The sequence below is a fragment of the Cantharellus anzutake genome, assembly GCF_015039405.1.
Source record: "Cantharellus anzutake strain C23 chromosome Unknown EI90scaffold_138, whole genome shotgun sequence".
NCBI classification, from domain to species: domain Eukaryota; kingdom Fungi; phylum Basidiomycota; class Agaricomycetes; order Cantharellales; family Hydnaceae; genus Cantharellus; species Cantharellus anzutake.
Genome location: NW_024067088.1, coordinates 106,797 through 118,836, shown reverse-complemented (window position 1 = coordinate 118,836; position 12,040 = coordinate 106,797). Strand labels below are relative to the sequence as shown.

General features: G+C 50.5%; 1 pseudogene across 1 annotated transcript; it reads right to left on the bottom strand.

Annotated features, from left to right (window-relative positions):
• Positions 1 to 8,108: 8,108 nt before the first annotated feature.
• Positions 8,109 to 8,182, bottom strand: EI90DRAFT_t273 (annotated as a pseudogene). The gene has a single exon. The product of its transcript is annotated as a tRNA-OTHER (tRNA).
• Positions 8,183 to 12,040: the final 3,858 nt, after the last annotated feature.

Genomic DNA, 12,040 nt, shown 5'->3' with positions numbered 1-12,040 from the left:
TATGACAGTAACAGTGGGGTTTACAATAACATGGACATCGGGTGTTTTGGGTGATAATTGTTTGTTAAGTTGTTACTATTTACATGTCATGTGATATTATAGTACACAGGGCCCATAAGAGGCTAGAAATGGGAAATTCCCATTTCCATAACATTGCCCCCCAGCCTCTTATGGGTCTCTGTGCAGGACAATAATAGTCCAAGAGAAAAAGAAAAAGAAAAAGAAGAAAAGAAAGAGGAGTTGTGAGAAGTCCCACAATACAGAAAAAATCCCTTGGCCAGCACCAAAACCCGGTGGGAAAGCTTGGCACAAGGTTTAGATTAAGAAATAAATTTTATGAAAAATTTTAAGAAAATATAAAAAAAAAAGAAGGAAAAAGAGAAAAAAAAGAGGGTCCCAGCCCCCCAGACTCCAATGGGCCACCCAGCAGCCCCCCACAGTCCAGCCCCCAGGGCCCTGACAGTGGACTTGGGGTGGTGGCTCACCCAGTGGATGCAGTGGGCCAGGGAGATTGGGAGGGGGAAGCGGCAATGGGTCCGTGTGTGGCTGGATGGGCGCCAGACTCGCCCATTTCGACGGTGGGCATGACCAAGGGGGGACAGGACACGTCTGTCGTGGTACTGGACGTGTCAGAGTCGATAGACGCGCCAGATTTGGCGTGGGAGGGGGCGTGGAGAGGGACGGGGACGACAATGATGACGACAACGACGATGGCAACGCGTTTGCCGGGCGCGCTGGAGTCGAAGATGGATGTGGGGGAGGGGCCAGATGTGGTTGGAGGGGCAAATGGCGTGTTGGGGACGATGCACACATCGTGATCGGGTGCGAATTCCATGGAATCGGGGGTGGAATGGCCGTGCGCTGTTGGATCGGGCGCGAGTGCCATGGAATCAATGGTGGGATGGCCGGACACGGTCGTGGTGGGGTCATTGGACGATGCAGAGAGGTGGTGGGAGAGGGGGGTGGGGTCACTGGGCACGGCTGGGCAGAAACCGTAGTCAATCCAGGAATGGGTCGCGTTGCGGTGGGCTGACACGTCATTTCCTGGTGTCGACATGATGATGGAGGGAGGGGTGCTGTGAGGTCTTTGGGTAGCTCAGCACACAAAGCCGTAAGTGATACAAGTATGTGTATTTTATGGTGGTGTGTAAGCAGTTACCCGGAGGTTCCCGCTTACCCATGTGACTATATGTATCTATTCACGGCCTCCCATGAGGTTGTCTTGCCATCTCATGAGTGCTTCGAGGACACCCAGTGCCTCGAGCTCGTAGGCAAAGTACCTACATTGTGTGTTGGTGAACTTTTTGGACATGAATGCGGCCAGGCAGCAAGTCTGCCACCTTTTGCCTTGTCCAATTAATGCACCCATGCCCGCTGGGCATGCGTCTGTTATGACCCAGACATGGAGTTTGGTCCTCTCTTCTTCTGAGAGGCTTTCCGGTGGGTTCCACTGGATGGGCTTCAGGATCGGAGCCCTGCATGCTAGACGTTTGATCTCGTTGAAGCATTTCTGGTGGAGTGGTGTCCACCTGAATGTCTGCTTGTTTGAGCAGATTGTTTGCAGTGGTCCTGTGTAACCGCTGACGTTTGGCATGAATATCAATAGATATTCTACCATTCCCAGGAATCTTAGGACTCCTGTGTGGTCTACTGGCTCTCGCCAGTTGCGGATTTTTTCCATTTTATCCGCTTGAGCATGGATGCCCTGTTCGTCCACACGGCTTCCTAGAATGTCTAGGATTGGGGCAAATGGCTGGAATTTTTTCCGGCTTATGTAGAATTTCGCCCCTTTTAGGCAAGTGAACAACCACAATAGTGCTTTATTGTGGTTTTCCACCGAGCTTGTGCTGATGAATATATCGTTGAACCAGATGTGTAGGCGTCTGCCTACTTCTCCTCGTAGTTCCCAGGTCAGTGCGTGCTGGAAGGTGCAGGGAGCGTTGCAGTCTCCTTGCTGCATCGTGTTTGAGTTGTACATCCCATGGGGCATAGAGAATGTCGTCCTATGGACGTCGTCTGGATCCATGCGTATTTGTTCGTACGCGTCCGACATATTCTTGGATCAGTCGCATGTCTGGCATTGGTGTGACGTCGAGGATCGTGTTTGAGTTATGATTCCTCACGTCTATTACCGTGCTGTCAGGGCACAGCCCTTGACCCCACTCACCCTCAGACACCCTCACCCTTTCCCTAACCACCCCCTCTTCACATTTCCCCATTCCCCTTATCCTTCCCCCCACTGTTTCACATAATGACGCGTGCACGCGAACCCGTGGGAACGTTCTGGGCGAGCGACTCGCCCAGAAATGTACAGCCACAACCGTGGGAACATTCTGGGCAAGCAGCTCGCCCAGAACTTTCCCACGGGTCACACCCGTTATGGAAAGTCGGCAGCAAGCGGGAACTGTATAGTTCCTAGGGTCCTTTTGTGTCGGCCTCACAGGGGGCTGAGAAGCTTACCCTTCTTCTCAGCTCATTCCCTGTGAAGGCAAGTGTACTTACCCGCTTTTCAATGAATAGCAGCTCATTCCCTGTGAAGGCTGAGGCCAGTCCCCTCAGCGACTTCGAGGAGTTAGCACCTGGGGAGAGTACCCCAGCACCCACACCCAGCCTCGCCCTCCGGCCACTCCCAGCTGGGGTCCGGATCCTGACACGTGCGCAAAGATCCATCTGCTTTGCGGATACACAGTAGCGGGCATGCTCGCTCGCTGTTCGCGGGATACCACCATCCTGCTTTTACATAGCAATCTATTTTGGTCGATAGTGCTTCCTGCAGTGCTACAGGACATCTCAGGGTGTTTTCCCGAAATTTCTTGTTCGGATCCTTCAACGGGATTCGATGGTTCACCTCCCTCAAGGGAGGCATTTCTAATGGCACTGGCGCCATTACGGTTTCGAATTTTTCTCTCCACCATTCCCTGAGTATTTCGAACTCGGGGTTGTTCATGGGGAGGCCTTCCAGGTGTGGTACGTCTGGAAGTTCTAGTCCTTCCAGACTAGGATTGGGCCAACCTTCAGGGTATTTTCTTTTGATTACCCTGAGGTGTGTTTCAATCCCACCTCTGTCAGGGGGGCTTCTTTTTTGGTTGTTCTCAGGCTCTTGCTCGAGTTTTCCATCCATGTGATCTCGTCACGCGGTCTTCGCTTATTCCAAGGGTGTCTATGTTGCCCTTGTTCACCGTTCTCACTTTGTGGGACTGGAAGTCTAAGCTTACCTGGTTTTTGTTTAACCAGGGGGCGCTGAAGATGGCGTTGTATCTGTCGATGTTAATTACATCGAAGTAGTGTTTTTCTATGTGGCCGTTGATCTCAACGTCCACGTTTGTTCCGAACAGGATCTGTGATCTTGTTCCTTTCATCCCCATTTGAAGGACGACTGGGTTCTCCAATTGGAGAATTGGGATGTGGACTGCGCAGACAAAGTCCGGCGATAAAGCGTCCATTTCAGCTCCACTATAGGCTTTTATGCCTGCTATTTTTATGTGAGCCATCAGCGTTCTCTTCGTTGAGAGCAGTCGGTTTGTGGGGTATTTTCCTGCATCTTTTGAGATGCGGAATTTCGCATCAAACAAGGAGGACTGGGTTTCGATGGACTTTTGGACCTTCTCCCCTTTGTCCTTGTTTTCCTTGGGTACTTTGGTGTATTTCCCCAAGGCATCTTTTCTTGGTGCTTCCACCAAGGCTTCGGTGACTTTTTTGTCTGCCGTGTTTTCTAACTGGCGTGCTACAGCCAGTTTGATTTTGTAATTTATGTCGTCGTGGTTGACGACTGACATTGGGCCCATCCTTATGGTCCCAACGTTGACTTCCTCACCCTCTGGGTCAGGTGAGTATTGAGGTCCTTCATATGGGTCCTCTACTTCGAAGCTTGATGCTTCGGAGTTACCAGAGTTGTTCTCTGGTTTCTCATCTGATGAGCCTTTTGACTCTTCATCCGTTGTGGTCGCGATCTCCATGGCAGCTATGCACCTTGGTTTTTCATCACTCGTTACATTGTGTCTTGGGCAATCTTTCGTTTGCCCTATTTTGCCGCATTTGCCGCAAATTGGAACTGACTTTTGGTCAGTTTTCCTCGAGTTTTTCGAGGATGTATCCTCTTTCCATCTGGGTTTCAGCTCTTCAGCCTTCTTTCCTGATGGGAGGGCTCTACCACGGCTCGTGGTTGCCATGGTAGTTGTTCGGGTATAGTAACCTGATTTGTAGGCTGAAGACATCTTCAGCCCGTCGATTATCTTGTCTACATGAGATATTGCTTTTAGCATCTCCTCGTTGGAGGAGAAGTCTGCTCTGATTCTGTCATGAGCAATCATTTCCCTCTTCCATTCGAGGGGAATGTAGTTTAGGAACCTGGCGTTGAAGGACACCTGGTCTGGCGGCATCACCATCTGGGACGCTGCTTTGGACAGTTCTAGGTAGAACTGTTTTAGGCCTTTTTCCGCTTCATATTTGACATTGCGGTACTTCTTTGTCGCGTTCAGTGCGGCAGAGGCTTTAATGAAAGTACTCATCAATATGTTGAGAACTTCGAGGAACATGCCCTCGTCTCCTCTGAGGAAAGTTTCGTCTTGGAGTCTAATTCCGAGGTCGAACGCGGGCCCCCCTAATCCACGAATCAAGCAGTCCAGGTGGACTTCATCAAATTGGGGACCTTTGCATCCTTGCGAGGCGAGGAATCCCAGTAGTTCTGTGAACCACTGCCAGAACGATTCCATGTCGTTCTCCCCTGACCATTTCTTGTCAGGGAATGCCGGCCCATTCTTTAGGGCTTCAGGCTTCACTCCTTCCGGGTAGGGAGTGAGTATTCTCACTTCGGCCATTCTTATGGCCTTTTCGTACCATTTCTCCAGGTACTCTTCTTGCTCCCCTGCCTTCGCGGGGTTGCTATCCAATGGAGATCTCTCCTTTGGGGGGGTTTTTGCTGGGGGAAATCTTCCTCGCAGTGTTTCTTTGGTTTCAGGCGAATTCACCTGAAGTTGTATTTGTATTCTCTCATTGTTTTGAGAGGGTGTGATTGAGTTACCTCTCTGTTCAAGAGGTCCGTCATAAGTGGACGTTTGGCCGAACCTTTGGTATGTGCCAATTCTCCTCCTAATCTCTGAACGATGCCTTCTTTCGGCATCGTCTTCTCCTATCCTTGGGAGAAGGATCTCCTTAGCGTCTCTGTCGAGTCACTGATGATATTCCAGTGTGCTTTCACTGGTGGTTCTTTTTGTGAATTTTTCACGAGTTCTATTTATGTCCTGGACCGTGGTCCAGGGGTGTTTATTTGTTTCCTCACTTTTTTGTGAGAAATTTATTTCCTTCAGCAAGTTTGTCTGTTCGCTGATTTTTTCAGTCAACGCATCGATTGCGTTGGCCATTCTTTCTAGAGTTATCTCTAGACGAGCTGTACTATTATGGTTCGTTTCCTCGATCTTTTTTTGGATTGAGTTTATCACGTTTATTATGCGTGATTCCTGGTTTTCCAGGAGGAAGTTTGGTTGGGCGAGCAGAGACTCTCCCCAGTTGACATTTCCGCTTCTGGGGGTTCCAGAATGGCTTCTTGGAGTGAACACTCCATGCTCGCTTTGTTTAGGCGAGGCCGTTGCAGAGGGTGCTTCCCTTTCATAGAGGGGTCTGTTCGCTGGTTTTTCCTTACTTTTACGTAAGGCTTCCTCAGCGAACTCCCTCATTTCAGTTCGCCTCCTCTTCATTATCTCGGAGACCTCCTCCAAGGTTGGTGACCTTGCCTTGTCTGGCATGGTGTGTGGGAGTGTAAACAGCGGAAGTTCTTTTGGAGCTTCCGCGCTCTGGGAGATCCTGCTCTCAGGGCGTATCTTCGCGCCTTCTCAGGCTTTCAGCCTGAGAAGAAGTTGGTCTTCACTTTCCATCCTCCATTCAGACGGAACCTGGAACAAGTCCAGTAGTTTTTCGGATAGCCGACGTGGGGGCTCTTCCCTTTGTTTCCCTTTGTCTGCCTTTGGGGCTTGACTTGGGGACGTGAGGGGGGACTCCAGGGGATAGTGGGGCCCTGGAGTTTCCTGCGACTCTATCCGATCAGCTTTTTGGGCTGATCGTTTGGCGCTTACGCGTTTTTCACGCAAGTCGATCACCTCGTGAGGAGGTGAGGGATCTTCCCCAGCTTCGGTTAGATTGGTATGTTGTGGAGTTCTGGGGGTATTTGGCCCCGCACTTACTCCACGTAAGTTTCTAAAACCTTCAGGGACCAGCCCTGAGGTGGTTGCTAATGCCGGATCATGTTGATCCTCGTCGTCATCTGATGATGGCTTTTGGTTTGAATCTCCCATGATGGGAGATTGCGGTTTCTTAATGAACTGCTCATTTCTTTTTAGTGTCGCTGCAGATGCGACTTTGCCCTTGTGGGCATGTTTAGGCGCCATAGGCGCTTCCGAGTCAGATGTTAAGATTATGTAGTTGTGGGTTGTGTTGTAAAACACACCTCATACACTTAAAAAAGTGTGAGGGCTTTGGGTAGCTCAGCACACAAAGCTGTAAGTGATACAAGTATGTGTATTTTACGGTGGTGTGTAAGCAGTTACCCGGAGGTTCCCGCTTACCCACGTGACTATATGTATTTAATTTACATGTGACTCGGGGTTCGGGGCTATTGCCCTGACAGGTGCTGGGCTGGGAGGGTGTGATGCAAACAATGGACTCACGATTGTGATGATTGAGAGGGTTGAGAGTAGTCGACAGATTGGGAGGATTGGGCAATTGAATTGCTCTCAATCACCTCAATCGGCCTTGGGGGTTTCTGTTAGAACGGGGCTGATACAGACGACTCCGGAGTGGAATCAGAGACTTAGCGTGGAGGGACCTTGGCCTCAGCGACTCAAGTGGAGCGCTGTGCCATTGCTGTTTGTCCATTTGGTCCTTAATTTCACAGTAGGTGAGCAGGAAGTCTCTAGGGGGCATTTCAGGTCGATTTCGGACTGAACCAAAACAAGTATGTACAAGCGCCGATATATATAATGGAGGGGGCAAAAGCACAAGGAAACAAAGGGGAACCGAATCGGAACGAAGACGTCCGAATGGGAACAAAGGGAAGAAGGAGCGGAGCGGTACCGAAGGTCATAAGGCAGGACCTGTGATATGTCCGAAAGGAGGTAGGGAGGGCAAGGCCCAGAGGGGCAGGAGGATGAGGAGAAGTGGGGGTGATGACTAACTGGCTAGAATGGGAAGAAGCAGTAGTCCAAATAGGGATGAGGGGTAAACACGAGAGATACATTACAGGCGATCCACGAAGCTCGGGGGTTGCGGAGCTTACAGAGGTTACGGAGGCGGGGTTGAAAGTCTGAGGGATATTGGCAATGGTGTTTACGTAGTATGAGGTCACCAATGCAATGGACTAAGACTGAGGTAGAGTCAAAGTCCAAGGTAGGGACTATGACAGAGGCTCGGAGCAAAGGTACGAGCGGTGTCTGAGTACGAAGTACGGGACAGTGGTGGAAGGTCGTAACTTGGCGGAAGGGTGGCGGAGGAGTACCAGAGGGAGGAGAGAGGGGAAAGGTAATGGGGAAGGAGTGGCGGAAAGGAGGGTTGTCAGGTCCGAAGGTGAGTATCAGAGCGGACAGGGGAAGTGTAGGAGGATGACAGGAGGGTGGAGGTGTTGTGAAGGGGGAGCGGAGTAGGAGGAGGAGGAGTAGTAGGAGGGTGGTGTGAGGGGCGGTGTTCGGTCCGAGGTGAGTATCGGAGCGGACGGAGATAGGGTCGGAGAGGTAAGGAGGAGTAGAGGTGGAATGGGGGGGTAGAAGGAGGTGTGTTGTCAGGACCGAAGGTGAGTATCGGAACGGCAGCGGTAGGTTATGACTCCGGAGGTGAAGAGGGTGGAGGTCCGGAAGTCGGGTCGGGATCGGGTATGCATGGATATGACAGTTTCCTGATGTTCAGGAAATTACCCAGCACTTCCTGAGGGAGGTTGATATGTTTGTGAAGTCCAAAAACCGGATATTCCGTCCTTGCTCTCGCCAACCTCATTTGTTCAGAGAAGCATCATCAAAACCAAGGGAACGCATGGAATGCTTTCCAGACTCACTTCCTTGTGGAGCACCCAAACCCGGATCCCAAGAATGTGTTGGAAGTTTAGGTGGTCACGAGACCTAAAAGTCTGGACATTCTGGGAATCGAACCACAGAACTCTGCATTGGTCCAAGCTGGCATGTTACCATTACACCAAATGCCTGCTATAGGCCGAGGTGGTTTCCAACAGAATGTCTCCACTTCTGAATATACAAAAACGATCATCACACCTGCCTATCACACCCTTATCACTAGCCATGGTGGCGAAGATTCAGAGGAATGGATCAAGTGTGCCTGTAGCCTCGTATTTCGGCATGAGCAAAAGAAGCTCGAGTTTACAGAGGATGCAGGCGGCAGCGCTGTGAAATTCCAAAAATGGATGATGAAGTCAATGTGGCCACATCGGTTGGTCTGCATTGCGCTGTCATCCTTGTCTCTGGCAGCAGTGACCCCGTGCTGCATGAGCTAAATCAAATCTACTGTGGCACTTGAGTGTTGAATGCCTACTTGGAATGCGTTATGCCTGACTTTACAGGTTGCCCTCAACCAAATGGCCATGAATGTTCATTCTGTGATGGTGTCAGGGCACACGGAGGTTACCGCTTACCCACATGACTATATGTATCTTTAATTACATATGGCTCAGGGTTCGGGGCTATTGCCCTGACATTCTCCCCCCTTGTGTTGCATTTGCAATGCATACAAGGTTAATGATGAAGAGAATAAAATTTAAGAAATGAGTTACATTGAGTTTGAAATTATCAATGAGTGTTTTATTGTTGCCACTTTAAAGTGGGTGATTTGTACATGTTGGTGAAAGAGAGAGAAAAAAATTTTTTGGGAATAAATGAGTGTGGGGCCATCACTTTGAAGTGAATGGCAATACATGGGTATCGCAGAGAGGAAAGTAATGGAGTTTTTCAAAAATGAATTTCGACCCAATGTTGTATGTCTTTGGTGTTCCTCACTTGTTCCATGAGGATTCATGTGTAAATGGTGTTCACACATGAGTGGTGGTGGATGTGGGTTTTTTTGACGAAGTAGAGATTTCCGCAATTGTTACTTGCAGTTCCTTGCATACAATATTGTGTGTGGGGCCTTGAGTTTGGGGAGGGTGTTTTCACAGGCACCTCAATGGCATATTACCATGTCACTTTCCCTTTCCTCAAGGGTAGAGTTATTGCCCCGGAGGAGGGTTTTCCTCCGGGTTGTTCATCTGGACATCCGATTGCTGCATTGGATGTGATGATGTAGCCTGGGCTACATTGTTGAGCTGTAGGCTCGACGAAGTGGGCACTCCCCAGGTGGGAGTGGGTTGTTGTGTTCCTGAGCTACTTTGCTCAGGTGTAGAGTATGGTAGGTCTACCGTTCTTCCTGTGGGGAAGGGAGGTCACTGGCCTGGTTGTCCAGTGTGGAAACTTGCATCTCTTTCCCGGTATTTGGAAGCTTTCGCTTCCTGCTCTGCAGTTCTTGTGGCACGTTCCTCAGGAGTCCTGAGTGGTTTGAACTGGGACTTTATATAGGCAGCTTTGCCTAGGCTTTCCCAGGAGATTTTTCCCTTGTTCTCCAGGGAATTGTACTCCTCCATGAGTCTTGCAATACTCAGGAGTCCCAAGGAGTATTTCTCGGTTTCCTTCACTTTTTCGTGAAGGACTCTATGTACCTTGCCACTTTTGAAGGCAGCTTTGGCCTGTTCATACCAGTGTATGAATTCTTTTCCACTCGTGCTTACTGTGCCTATTTGGACAGTCTGGATGAGGAGCCGCTGTCGCTCCCTTGTCTCCCTCCTATGAGGGACTTCATCTCTTTCAGCTCCTGGTGGAGCTACCGCTGATGCGATAGCTGATTCCCAGCCTGCATTTGGCTGAGGTGTTGTTGGACTTGGGCCGAATTGGCCAATCCAGGGGTTGATCTGGCCAGGGAAGTTCCCTGGGGAGTATGCCTGGGGCTGCAGCAGCAAATGCTGCCCCTGGAATGGCACTTGTTGGGCCATCGGTGCAGTTTGCACCGCATATGGTTGGAAGCCCCTTTGGGGAGGCTGGGGGTATGCGGTGCCTGTTGGCAACACAGATGGTTGTGGTTTGTGGCACTCATTTGTGTTGCATGTGTTGTGTAGTCCATGGCACTTATCTGCACCTGGTGTTGTTGTTGTTCCGGGGAGCCTTGCTCCCTGGGTTGTCGTATCTCGATGTCCAGTGGCTTGTTCGGGTCAAATCAAGGGTTGCCTCCCCCCAAGAACGACATTTTCATTGTTTTGTTTCTTGTGGTGGTGGGAGGAGTTTAGGTTCTTGTGTGTGTGGTTTTGCACATGAGCCTGTGGTTCACATGATCTAGGTAGGTTGCTCCTAGCCCATGTGATGTCTAACACATGGTGTGGCTGTCCGGGCAAGTTGCTTGCCCAGAATTTTCCCACGCTCTTGGCTGTGGGCAATCGCCCCTCAGCTTTACTCCTTCCGCCTCCGTTTTTGGGGGTGTAGTTCCCTATCTTCTTTGATAGGGAGGTTTTCTGGTTCCTTCACATTTTGTGATGTGAGGTACTTGTCCAGGTGGACGAGGTCATTGCAATTTCCTAGGGGTTCCCATGTGGTGTCCCCTAGCTCCCATTTAACCTTAAACCAGAGTTCATCATGAACCCACACATGGTTTAAGATTTCATGATCAGGGTCTTCCCTGAAATTGTAAAATATGTTTACTTCCCTGTTTGGGAAGATTTCTTGGTCATTTGGCTTGTGAGGCATGAGCTGGGATATTGTCAGGGCACGCCCGCCTGACCCGGCCCCACCTAACCCGGTGCCCCACCATCCACTCCTCCTGACCTCCCCCCTCTTCCCCTTTTCTCCCTTCCCTTCCTTCCTCTCCTTCTTTTCTATTCTCTCTCCTCTTTATTCCTTTCTTATCACACGGACGACTTCCTTTGTATCAATGTACCATTGACCCGGCTGCAGCGTAACGCGCCCGAACCCGGACACACCGGACGACCCCCCGCACACCGGACGCTCCTAGGACCTCTTACGGAGGTACCCAGACGGAGGTGGCTGTGTGCTCGGATGACGTGGCGCTTCCCACGTGGCCTTCAACCACATGTATATAAACACAGCCTAAGTGGGAACTGAGAAGCAACCTTCTTCTCACATTTCCCACTTTAGGCAAGTAGCTTACACTTCCCTTGATAATGACAATAACACATTTCCCACTTTAGTCTTAGTGGCCAGGGACCCTTGTCTGCTTCGGGCCCGCTGCTACGCGGGCCCGCGTCATACCTACCGGACCCTCAGCCTCGGGCGATACACCCGGGCGCTCTCGACCCCAGGTCGGTCCCTGACAGATATGTGGAATCTTGGGTGGATTCTGCATTGTTCAAGTTGTGGTGGCAACTTGAGGATGTAGTTGTCAGGGGACGGACCCCGGGTCCCCATGACCCCTCTCTATGGCCCACAGGCTAACCTGTAACAGCAGCCCATCTCAGGGCATAACACTACTGTGGGTAAGAAAGTGTATAAGATAAAAGGCAAGTAAGATACACTTGCCTACTGTGGGTAAGAAAGTGAGAAAAAGGTTAACTTCTCACTTTCCCACAGTGGCCCAATATGGCGAAAACTTCCGGGGATACCCGGAAGTCACATGAGAAGTGGGAACCGGGCCCGGAGCATGCGGCACATGGAGCATGCGGGGCGGAGCATGCATGTGGGTCCGGGCATGGGTCCGGATGCGGGTCCGGGTCCGGGCTAGTCAGGGTGTGTGCCCTGACAGTAGTTTGATGTCTCTGGAAATGTTTCCAGAATTTCATAAGGCCCTATATACAGGGGCTTTAGTTTGCCTGCCCTCCCTTTGGGTAGGTTCAGCTTATCTGTGGATAAGTATGCAAGCTCGCCTTTTCTCAAAGGCAGGTCTGGGTGTCTTTTCTTATTCACCTGGATTGTTTGAGCAGCACGATTGTGTATTATCACGTTGTGTGCTGCCATGAGGTTTTCCTTCACCTTTTGGGCAAAGTTGTTTACTCCCGGGTAGTCCGAGGGTGGTG